Source organism: Ranitomeya imitator, chromosome 2 (genome assembly GCF_032444005.1).
Source record: "Ranitomeya imitator isolate aRanImi1 chromosome 2, aRanImi1.pri, whole genome shotgun sequence".
Classification (NCBI taxonomy): Eukaryota; Metazoa; Chordata; class Amphibia; order Anura; family Dendrobatidae; genus Ranitomeya; species Ranitomeya imitator.
In genome coordinates this window covers 294916180-294929521 of record NC_091283.1, presented here as the reverse complement: position 1 = coordinate 294929521, position 13342 = coordinate 294916180, and positions in this window count along the sequence as shown.

Sequence of the window (13342 nt, the reverse complement as noted above, 5' to 3'; positions counted from 1 at the left end):
TCTGTGGCTTCCTTCCCTGCTTTGTCTCTCCTTGTGTTCTCAGTCTGCTTACACTCCGCATTCTTCCGGCTCTGCACTCAGTCCTTGCTTCGTACTCTCTCTGGCTTTGCTCTGTGGCTCCGCTCTTTGCGGTTCTATCTGGCTCCGCTCTTTGCGGTTCTATCTGGCTCCCCCTCCTGTGTTTCTGCACTTGGCTCTGTCTCTGCACTTGGCTCCGCCTCCAGCGTCTCCGCTCTTGGCTCCGCCTCCAGCATCTCCGCTCTTGGCTCCGCCTCCAGCGTCTCCGCTCTTGGCTCCGCCTCCAGCGTCTCCGCTCTTGGCTCCGCCTCCAGCATCTCCGCTCTTGGCTCCGCCTCCAGCGTCTCCGCTCTTGGCTCCGCCTCCAGCGTCTCCGCCCTTGGCTCCGCCTCTTGCGGCTCCGCCCTTGGCTCTGCCTTCTCCTTCTCTTCTCTTAGTTCCACCTTCTACTTGTTACTTAGTCCTCCTGTCTGTACAGGCTCCTACCTGTTTCTCATACCTGCCTGCAGACCGGTCCCTACCGGTTCTTCCTATGTTCCAGCCGTACCCGCCTGCCTACCAGAGAGCCAGCCGTGTCCGCCTGCTCGCCAGTGTCTCTGTTGTACCCGTCTGCCTGCCTGTGTCCCAGAGTGCCAGCCGTGCCAGCTCCGTTCTTTAGTGGGATCAGCAGCCACAGCCAGACACCACCCTGGAGGAGCACCTGGCAGCTGCCTGCTGCACAAGCCTGACCTCACCATCAGAGGCTCCAGTGAAAACCCAGGCAGCTGTCATAGTCACGCCCCTTCCAGGGTAGTCTGGTTTGTGGCACAATGGGGCCACAAACCACCCCCGTATGCCCGCGCCATTCAGTCTGGGCGCGTGCGTGACATGATGATTCCAGAATTGGCGGCAGACTGTGCCCGTCGCTGATTGGTAGAGGCAACCTTTATGACATCATCGTCGCCATGGCAACCATTATGACATCTACGTCGATACTGTGCCCGACGCGGAATCAGAAACGTGGGATTTCTATGTCCTTTATGACATCATCGTCGCTGTGCCCATTGCTGATTGGTCGAGGCCTGGCGGCCTCGACCAATCAGAGACGCGGGATTTCCAGGACAGACAGACAGACGGAAAAACCCTTAGGCAATTATATATATACTAGATTGTGGCCCGATTCTAACGCATCGGGTATTCTAGAATATGCATGTCCCCGTAGTATATGGACAATGATGATTCCAGAATTTGCGGCAGACTGTGCCCGTCGCTGATTGGTCGAGGCAACCTTTATGACATCATCGTCGCCATGGCAACCATTATGACATCTACGTTGATACTGTGCCCGTCGCTGAATCAGAAACGTGGGATTTCTACGTCCTTTATGACATCATCATTGCTGTGCCCGTTGCTGATTGGTCGAGGCCTGGCGGCGACGGGCACAGCGACAATGATGTCATAAAGGACGTAGACATCCCGCGTCTCTGATTGGTCGAGGCCTGGCGGCCTCGACCAATCAGAGACGCGGGATTTCCAGGACAGACAGACAGACAGAAAAACCCTTAGACAATTATATATATACTAGATTGTGGCCCGATTCTAACGCATCGGGTATTCTAGAATATGCATGTCCCCGTAGTATATGGACAATGATGATTCCAGAATTCGCGGCAGACTGTGCCCGTCGCTGATTGGTCGAGGCAACCTTTATGACATCATTGTCGCCATGGCAACCATTATGACATCTACGTCAATACAGTGCCCGTCGCTGATGTCTACATCCTTTATGACATCATCGTCGCTGTGCCCGTCGCTGATTGGTCGAGGCCTGGCGGCCTCGACCAATCAGAGACGCGGGATGTCTACGTCCTTTATGACATCATCGTTGCTGTGCCCGTCGCTGATTGGTCGAGGCCTGGCGCCTCGACCAATCAGAGAGGCGGGATTTCCAGGACAGACAGACAGACAGAAAGACAGACAGACGGAAAAACCCTTAGACAATTATATATATAGACTAGCTGAAGAGCCCGGCGTTGCCTGGGCATAGTAAATATCTGTGGTTAGTTATAGCACCTCACTTCTCTTATTTTCCCATCACGCCTCTCATTTTCCCAATCACATCTTTCATTTTCCCCCTCACATCTCTCATTTTCTCCCTCACACCTCTCATTCCCCCCTAACACTTGTCATTTCAACCTCACATCTGTCATTTTCTGATCACTCCACTATTTTTCCTCACTCCTCTCATTTTGCACTCACACCTTTTCATTTTCACCTCACACCTCTCATTTTCACCTCATCACCTCAGTATATACGTTTGTCATCTCCCTTATATATAGTATACATCTGTATGTCATCTCCTGTATATAGTATATACCTGTATGTCATCTCCCCTGTATATAGTATATACCTGCTGTGTGTCATCTCCCCTATATAGTATATACCTGAATGTCATCTCCTTCTATATATAGTATATACCTGAATGTCATCTCCTTCTATATATAGTATATACCTGTGTGTCATCTTCCCTGTATATAGTATATTCCTGCATGTCATCTTCTATATATAGCATATACCTGTATGTCATCTCCTCCTGTATATATTGTATATACCTGTAGGTCACCTGCTCCTCTATATAGTATATACCTGTGTGTCATCTCCTCCTGTATATAGTATATACCTGTATGTCATCTCCTCCTGTATATATGTACCTGTATGTCATCTCCTCCTCTGTATAGTATATACCTGTGTCATCTCTCCTGTATATAGTATATATCTGTGTGTCATCTCCCCTGTATATAGTATATACCTGTGTCATCTCCTCCTGTATTAGACCGCGTTCACACGTTATTTGCTCAGTATTTTTACCTCAGTATTTGTAAGCTAAATTGGCAGCCTGATAAATCCCCAGCCAACAGGAAGCCCTCCCCCTGGCAGTATATATTAGCTCACACATACACATAATAGACAGGTCATGTGACTGACAGCTGCCGTATTTCCTATATGGTACATTTGTTGTAGTTTGTCTGCTTATTAATCAGATTTTTATTTTTGAAGGATAATACCAGACTTGTGTGTGTTTTAGGGCGAGTTTCGTTTGTCAAGTTGTGTGTGTTGAGTTGCGTGTGGCGACATGCATGTAGCGACTTTTGTGAGATGAGTTTTGTGTGGCAACATGCGTGTAGCAACTTTTTGTGTGTCGAGTTGCATGTGACAGGTTAGTGTAGCAAGTTGTGTGCAGCAAGTTTTGCGCATGGCGAGTTTTGCGCGTGGCGAGTTTTATGTGTGGTGCCTTTTGAGTATGTGCAAGTTTTGTGTGAGGCAACTTTCGCATGTGTTGCAACTTTTGTGCATGTGGCAATTTTTCCGCGTGTGCAAGTGTTGCGTGTGGCGAGTTTTCCATGAGGTGAGTTTTGCACTTGTGGTGAGTTTTGCAAGAGCCTAGTTTTTGCATGTGGCAAGTTCTGCGCGTGGCGAGTTTTGAGCGGCGACTTTTGTGTTTCGACTTTTATGTGGCGAGGTTGGTGTATGTGTGGTGAAATGTGTGCTGAGGGTAATATGTGTTCAAGCACGTGGTAGTGTGTGGCGCATTTTGTGTGTGTGTTCATATCCCCGTGTGTGGTGAGTATCCCATGTCGGGGCCCCACCTTAGCAACTGTACGGTATATACTCTTTGGCGCCATCGCTCTCACTCTTTAAGTCCCCCTTGTTCACATCTGGCAGCTGTCAATTTGCCTCCTACACTTTTCCTTTCATTTTTTCCCATTATGTAGATAGGGGCAAAATTGTTTGGTGAATTGGAAAGCGCGGGGTTAAAATTTCACCTCACAACATAGCCTATGAGGCTCTCGGGGTCCAGACGTGTGACTGTGCAAAATTTTGTGGCTGTAGCTGCGACGCCTCCAACACTTTTCCTTTCACTTTTTCCCCATTATGTAGATAGGGGCAAAATTGTTTGGTGAATTGGAAAGCGCGGGGTTAAAATTTCACCTCACAATATAGCCTATGACGCTCTCGGGGTCCAGACGTGTGACTGTGCAAAATTTTGTGGCTGTAGCTACGACGGTGCAGATGCCAATCCCGGACATACATACATACATACATACACACACACACACACACACACACACACACACATTCAGCTTTATATAGTAGACTAGCTGAAGAGCCCGGCGTTGCCTGGGCATAGTAAATATCTGTGGTTAGTTAGAGCACCTCAATTCTCTTATTTTCCCATCACGCCTCTCATTTTCCCAATCACATCTTTCATTTTCCCCCTCACATCTCTCATTTTCTCCCTCACACCTCTCATTTTCTCCCTCACTCCTCTCATTCCCGCCTAACACTTGTCATTTCGACCTCACATCTGTCATTTTCCAATCACTACACTATTTTCCGTCACTCCTCTCATTTTGCACTCACACCTTTTCATTTTCACCTCACACCTCTCATTTTCACCTCAGTATATACATGTTTGTCATCTCCCTTATATATAGTATACACCTGTATGTCATCTCCTGTATATAGTATATACCTATATGTCATCTTCCCTGTATATAGTATATACCTGCTGTGTGTCATCTCCCCTGTATATAGTATATACCTGTATGTCATCTCCTCCTATATATAGTATATACCTGTATGTCATCTCCTCCTATATATAGTATATACCTGTATGTCATCTCCTCCTATATATAGTATATACCTGTATGTCATCTCCTTCTATATACAGTATATACCTGTATGTCATCTCCTCCTGTATATAGTATATACCTGTGTGTCATCTCCCCTGTATATAGTATATATCTGTGTGTCATCTCCTCCTGTATAGAGTATATACCTGTATGTCATCTTCTATATATAGCATATACCTGTATGTCATCTCCTCCTGTATATAGTATATACCTGTAGATAATCTGCTCCTGTATATAGTATATACCTGTGTATCATCTTCTCCTGTATATAGTATATACCTGTATGTCATCTCCTCCTGTATATAGTATATACGTGTGTGTCATCTCTCCTGTATATAGTATATATCTGTGTGTCATCTCCCCTGTATATAGTATATACCTGTGTGATCTCCTGTATTAGACCTCGTTAACACGTTATTTGCTCAGTATTTTTACCTCAGTATTTGTAAGATAAATTGGCAGCCTGATAAATCCCCAGCCAACAGGAAGCCCTCCCCCTGGCAGTATATATTAGCTCCCACATACACATAATAGACAGGTCATGTGACTGACAGCTGCTGTATTTCCTATATGGTACATTTGTTGCTCTTGTAGTTTGTCTGCTTATTAATCAGATTTTTATTTTTGAAGGCTAATACCAGACTTGTGTGTGTTTTAGGGCGAGTTTCGTTTGCCAAGTTGTGTGTGTTGAGTTGTGTGTGGCGACATGCATATAGCGACTTTTGTGAGATGAGTTTTGTGTGGCAACATGCGTGTAGCAACTTTTTGTGTGTCGAGTTGCATGTGACAGGTTAGTGTAGCAAGTTGTGTGCAGCAAGTTTTGCGCATGGCGAGTTTTGCGCGTTGGTGAGTTTTATGTCTGGTGCCTTTTGAGTATGTGCAAGTTTTGTGTGAGGCAACTTTTGCATGTGTTGCAAATTTTGTGCATGTGGCAATTTTTCCGCGTGTGCAAGTTTTGCGTGTGGCGAGTTTTCCATGAGGTGAGTTTTGCACTTGTGGTGAGTTTTGCGTGAGCCTAGTTTTTGCATGTGGCGAGTTTTGCGCGTGGTGAGTTTTGAGCGGCGACTTTTGTGTTTCGACTTTTATGTGGCGAGGTTGGTGTATGTGTGGTGAAATGTGTGCTGAGGGTAATATGTGTTCAAGCACGTGGTAGTGTGTGGCGCATTTTCTGTGTGTGTTCATATCCCCATGTGTGGTGAGTATCTCATGTCGGGGCCCCACCTTAGCAACTGATCGGTATATACTCTTTGGCGCCATCGCTCTCATTCTTTAAGTCCCCCTTGTTCACATCTGGCAGCTGTCAATTTGCCTCCAACACTTTTCCTTTCACTTTTCCCCATTATGTAGATAGGGGCAAAATTGTTTGGTGAATTGGAAAGCGCGGGGTTAAAATTTCACCTCACAACGTAGCCTATGACGCTCTCAGGGTCCAGACGTGTGACTGTGCAAAATTTTGTTTCTGTAGCTGCGACGCCTCCAACACTTTTCCTTTCACTTTTTTCCCCATTATGTAGATAGGGGCAAAATTGTTTGGTGAATTGGAAAGCACGGGGTTAAAATTTCACCTCACAACGTAGCCTATGACGCTCGCAGGGTCCAGACGTGTGACTGTGCAAAATTTTGTTGCTGTAGCTGCGACGCTTCCAACACTTTTCCTTTCACTTTTTTCCCCATTATGTAGATAGGGGCAAAATTGTTTGGTGAATTGGAACGCGCGGGGTTAAAATTTCGCCTCACAATATAGCCTATGACGCTCTCGGGGTCCAGACGTGTGACTGTGCAAAATTTTGTGGCTGTAGCTGCGACGGTGCAGATGCCAATCCCGGACATACATACATACACACACACACACACACATTCAGCTTTATATAGTAGATATATATATATACACATATTACTGTCATTGTGAACGATTAAATTGGAGATGAAATGATCTCTAAAAGGCCTAAAGTTAAAGATGGCACATTTCCATTGTATTTTAGCCCCCCCCCCCCCCAAAAAAAAAGTAGTGAAAACAGTGGTGTTCAAAATAATAGCAGTCCAAAAAATGTAATGTGTTAATGTAATTTATACCAAAAAATGACTGTTTTTGGTATAAATTACATTAACACATGTCAAACAATTTACCCGATGGTGCAGTAGATTCTAAGAAAACCAACAGACTCAGAATTCATGATCTGCATGTTTTTGAGTCTGTGTATTAGAATAATTAATTTAAAGAAGGTGTGTTCAATATAATAGCAGTGTGGAGTTCAATTAGTGAGGTCAGTTATTCTGTGAAGAAACAGGTGTGAATCAGGTGGCCCTTATTTAAGAGTGAAGCCAGGACATGTTGTACATGCATTTCTCCTCAAAAGCCTGAGAAATATGGGTCATTTGAGACATTGTTCAGAAGAACAGTGTAATTTGATTAAATAGTTGATTGGAGAGGGTAAAACGTATAAAGAAGTGCAGGCAATGATCGGCTGTTCAGCTAAAATGATCCCCAATGCTTTAAAATGGAAAGACAAACCAGAGAGACATGGAAGAAAACGGAAGATGACCATTCGAATAGATGGAAGAATAGCCAGAATGGCAAAGGCTCAGCCAATGATCAGCTCCAGGATGATCAAAGACAGTTTCACGTTACCTGTGAGTACTGTGATAGTTAAGGTACCGTCACACTGAACGATATCGCTAGCGATCCGTGACGTTGCAGCATCCTTGCTAGCGATATCGTTCAGTTTGACAGGCAGCAGCGATCAGGATCCTGCTGTGCCATCGTTGGTCGGAGCAGAAAGTCCAGAACTTTATTTTGTCGCTGAACTTCCCGCAGACATCGCTGAATCGGCATGTGTGACGCCGATTCAGCGATGTCTTCACTGGTAACCAGGGTAAACATCGGGTTACTAAGCGCAGGGCTGCGCTTAGTAACCCGATGTTTACCCTGGTTACCAGCGTAAACGTAAAAAAAAACAAACACTACATACTTACCTTCCGCTGTCTGTCCTCCGGCGCTGTGCTTCTCTGCACTGTGAGTACCGGCCAGCCAGGAAAGCAGATTACAGCGGTAACGTCACCGCTGTGCTTTTCGGCTGGTGCTCACAGTCAGTGCAGAGAAGCACAGCGCCGGGGGACAGACACCGGAAGGTAAGTACAGTATGTAGTGTTTGTTTTTTTTTTACGTTTACGCTGGTAACCAGGGTAAATATCGGGTTACTAAGCGCGGCCCTGCGCTTAGTAACCCGATGTTTACCCTGGTTACCAGTGAAGACATCGCTGAATCGGCGTCACAGACGCCGATTCAGCGATGTCTGCGGGAAGTTCAGCGGCAAAATAAAGTTCTGGACTTTCTGCTCCGACCAACGATGGCACAGCAGGATCCTGATCGCTGCTGCCTGTCAAACTGAACGATATCGCTAGCAAGGATGCTGCAACGTCACGGATCGCTAGCGATATCGTTCAGTGTGACGGTACCTTAACTGTCACAGTACTCACAGGTAACGTGAAACTGTCTTTGATCATCCTGGAGCCTAACGCATCGGGTATTCTAGAATATGCATGTCCCTGTAATTTATGGACAATGATGATTCCAGAATTCGCGGCAGACTGTGCCCGTCGCTGATTGGTCGAGGCGACCTTTATGACATCATCGTCGCCATGGCAACCATTATGACATCATCGTCGCTGTGCCCGTTGCTGATTGGTCGAGGCCTCCCGGCCTTGACCAATCAGAGACGCGGGATTTCTACGTCGATGCTGTGCCGGTCTCTGATTGGTCGAGGCCTGGTGGCCTCGACCAATCAGAGAGCCGGGATTTCCAGGACAGACAGACAGACGGAAAAACCCTTAGGCAATTATATATATAGATATATATAAATAAATATATATATATATATATATATATATATATATATACACACACACACACACACAGTACAGACCAAAAGTTTGGACATACCTTCTCATTCAAAGATTTTTGACTAAGAAAATTGTATATTCACACTGAAGGCATCAAAACTATAAGGTAACACATGTGGAATTATATACTTAACAAAGAAGTGTGAAACAACTGGAATTATGTCTTATATTCTTCAAAGTAGCCACCTTTTGCTTTGATGACTGCTTTACACACTCTTGGCATTCTCTTGATGATCGGGAATGGTTTTCCAACAATCTTGAAGGAGTTCCCAGAGATGCTTAGCACTTGTTGGCCCTATTGCCTTCACTCTGCGGTCCAGCTCACCCCAAACCATCTCGATTGGGTTCATGTCTGGTGACTGTGGAGGGCAGGTCATCTGGTGTAGCACCCCATCACTCTCCTTCTTGGTTAAATAGCCCTTACACAGCCTGGAGGTGTGTTTGGGTTCATTGTCCTGTTGAAAAATAAATGATGGTCCAACTAAACGCAAACTGGATGGAATAGCATGCCACTGCAAGATGCTGTGGTAGCCATGCTGGTTCAGTATGCCTTCAATTTTAAATAAATCCCCAACAGTGTCACCAGCAAAGCACCCCCACACCATCACAACTCCTCCATGCTTCACGGTGGGAACCAGGCATGTAGAGTCCATCCGTTCACCTTTTCTGCATCGGTGGTTGGAATCAAAGATCTCAAATTTGGACTCATCAGACCAAAGCACAGATTTTATCTGGTCTAATGTCCATTCCATGTGTTCTTTAGCCCAAACAAGTCTCTTCTGCTTGTTGCCTGTCCTTAGCAGTGGTTTCCTAGCAGCTATTTTACCATGAAGGCCTGCTGCACAAAGTCTCCTCTTAACAGTTGTTGTAGAGATGTGTCTGCTGATAGAACTCTGTGTGGCATTGACCTGGTGTCAAATCTAAGCTGCTGTTAACCTGTGATTTCTGAGGCTGGTGACTCGGATAAACTTATCCTCAGAAGCAGAGGTGACTCTTGGTCTTCCTTTCCTGGGGCGTTCCTCATGTGAGCTAGTTTCTTTGTAGCGCTCGATGGTTTTTGCCACTGCACTTGGGGACACTTTCAAAGTTTTCCCAATTTTTTCGGACAGACTGACCTTCATTTCTTAAAGTAATGATGGCCACTCTTTTTTCTTTACTTAGTTGCTTTTTTCTTACCATAATACAAATTCTAACAGTCTATTCAGTAGGACTATCATCAGTGTATCCACCAGACTTCTGCACAACACAACTGATGGTCCCAAAACCATTTATAAGGCAAGAAATCCCACTTATTAAACCTGACAGGGCACACCTGTGAAATGAAAACCATATCCGCTGACTACCTCTTGAAGCTCATCAAGAGAATGCCAAGAGTGTGCAAAGCAGTCATCAAAGCAAAAGGTGGCTACTTTGAAGAACCTAGAATATAAGACACATCTTCAGTTGTTTCACGCTTTTCTGTTAAGTAAATAATTCCAAAATTCATAGTTTTGATGCCTTCAGTGTGAATTTACAATTTTCATTGTCATGAAAATATAGAAAAATCTTTGAATGATAAGGTGTGTCCAAACTTTTGGTCTGTGCTGTATAATATATATATATATTGTAAGGATTTCACTCACTCAGCTGCGACGGCTGACACTCAGGAGACGTGTTCCTTTAAAGTTCACTGGGTTTATTGCTTCATAAACCATGTTGCAAACAACAGAAAACAAATAGCCTTTGGTTCAGGTAAAGAAAAACAAGTGTCCAGTTCATCCGGCTCAGTCCTGAAGCCGTAACACCCTCAGGAGGGTTTCACCTCCACACATCTCTGCTGTGTAAAGGATTAGCCAGTCTTATAAAGAGCTAACCCCACCCAGTAACCCATCACATGATTAGCCATGTGGTCTGACATTACCACAGGTCCTGAAACACATATACAAGATTATGTGCAAGAAAGGAATACTCCGGGCTACATTGCAGCAACCAGGCACTTATGTGGCACATACCTCCCATCGACTACAAACCCTTTAGCCATGCTACATACCTCCCCCCTCTGCCTAAAGCCGTGGGGCTTGGCACTTTCCCCCACTAAACAAGGGATTCTCGATAGGGCATCCGCATTACCGTGCAGCTTTCCGGCCCTATGTTCCACATGGAAACTGAAGTCCTGCAGGGCTAAGAACCAACGGGTGACTCTAGCATTTCTTCCTTTCGTTTCTCTCATCCACCTAAGCGGGGAATGGTCAGATACCAGTCTAAATTTACGTCCCAGCAGATAGTACCGCAATGTGTCCACTGCCCATTTTATGGCCAAGCACTCCTTCTCAACGACGTGAGTAGTTCTTTTCAGATGAGGACAGCTTCCTACTCAGATAGAGAACAGGATGCTCCTCCCCATGTAGTTCTTGGGAAAGGACTGCTCCCACCCCAACATCTGAGGCATCTGTCTGAAGAATAAACTCTTTCTTGAAGTTTGGAGCCATCAGAACGGGTTGCTTACATAAAGCCTCTTTCATTTCTTGGAAGGCTGAATCTGTTTCTTCGGACCACTTAACCATTACTGATTTTGTCCCTTTTAGCAGGTCAGTCAGAGGCGCCGCCATTGTGGCGAAGTTTGGGATGAACCTCCTGTAATATCCCACGATTCCCAAAAAGGCTTTAACTTGCTTCTTGGAAACTGGTTTTGGCCATGTTTGAATTGCCTCCACTTTACTGATTTGGGGTTTTATTTCTCCATGACCCACTATGTATCCAAGGTACTTAGCTTCTTCTTTACCCAATGCACACTTCTTCGGGTTTATTGTAAATCCGGCCTCTCTTATAGCATCAAACACCGCTTGGACTTTCTCCAGATGACTCTCCCAGTCCGGGCTAAAGATGACGATATCATCTAGGTACGCAGCAGCGTATGCCTTGTGGGGTGCAAGGACTCTATCCATAGCCCTTTGGAAGGTGGCCGGAGCTCCCTGTAGGCCAAATGGCATCCGGACATACTGGAAGCATCCATCTGGTGTAGAAAACGCCGTCTTCTCCTTGGCTTCCTGTGCCATGGGGATCTGCCAATACCCCTTCGTCAAATCCAAGGTGGTTATGTACCTGGCGGGCCCAAGCCTTTCGATGAGCTCATCAACTCGGGGCATGGGATATGCGTCGAACTTGGAGACCTCTTTCAACTTCCTATAGTCGTTGCAAAATCTCCACTCCCCATCAGGTTTTGGGACCAGGACAATTGGGCTCGACCAACCGCTCTTGGATTCCTCAATGACTCCAAGCTTCAACATACGCTCCACTTCCTTGGAGACTATTTCTCGACGGGCCTCAGGAATTCTATAGGGCTTCACGTTCACGCGCACATGGGGCTCTGTCAGGACCTCATGCTCTATGACCTTCGTGTACCCAGGCAACTCGGAAAACAGGTCCCTGTTTTTCTGGAGTAACTCCCGGCATTGCTGTTTCTGGGACTCCGATAGCGTCTCCGCTATAGTAACCGCTCCAACCTCATCTTCTGGGTTGCTTAACAACGATGGAGTTACTGTCGGCTCTCTATCTTGCCACGGCTTGATAAGGTTGACATGGTATACTTGGAATGGTTTCCGTCTTCCTGGTTGGTGAATTTTATAGTTTACTTCATCAAGTTTCTCGACAACCTCATATGGCCCTTGCCATTTGGCCAAGAACTTGCTTTCCACTGTCGGAACTAACACAAGAACTCGGTGTCCCGGATTGAATTGCCTCACTCTTGCAGACCGGTTGTAGACCCTGGCCTGAGCTTCTTGTGCTTGGAGAAGGTGTTCTTTCACGATAGGCATCACCTTTGCAATCCTCTGCTGCATCAGGGCCACATGCTCAATGACGCTTCTGTGGGGCGTGACTTCGGCTTCCCAGGTTTCCTTGGCTATATCCAGGAGTCCTCGTGGATGTCGGCCATACAGAAGCTCAAACGGTGAGAAACCTGTGGAGGCCTGTGGAACTTCACGAATGGAAAACATCAAATAGGGTAAGAGACAATCCCAGTCTCTACCGTCTTTCTCTATAGCTTTTCTCAGCATGCTCTTCAGTGTCTTGTTAAATCTCTCAACAAGGCCATCTGACTGGGGATGGTACACCGAGGTCCTCAACTGGGAGATTTTCAGGGCTTTGCATAGTTCCCTCATCACCTTGCTCATGAAAGGTGTCCCCTGGTCAGTCAGGATCTCCTTCGGCAGACCTGTCCGGGAAAAGACATGGACCAACTCGCGAGCTATACTCTTTGAAGAAGAATTTCTCAAGGGAATTGCCTCAGGATAGCGTGTGGCGTAGTCCAGGATGACTAATATATACTGATGGCCCCGGGCTGATTTAACTAAGGGACCGACCAAGTCCATGGCAATTCTCTCGAATGGCACCTCAATAATGGGCAGTGGCACAAGGGGGTTCCGGAAATGAGGAGTGGGAGCAGTTAGCTGACATGTAGGGCAGGACCTGCAATAGTTCACTATTTCCCGGTGGCACCCAGGCCAATAGAACCTCTGCACAACCCGTTCCTGCGTTTTTTCCACCCCTAGGTGTCCACCCAAGATGTGTGAATGGGCCATGTCCAACACCTTCTGTCTATATGGACCCGGCACTACCAACTGCTCTACCAACTCCTCCCTTATTTTCGTGACCCGGTACAACAACTCCCTGCTCATTAGAAAATGGGGAAATCTTGTGTCTGCCCCCGGCTCCTGTACCACCCCGTCAATAACTGTGACATTATTAAAGGCTTCCCTCAGAGTGGGGTCCCT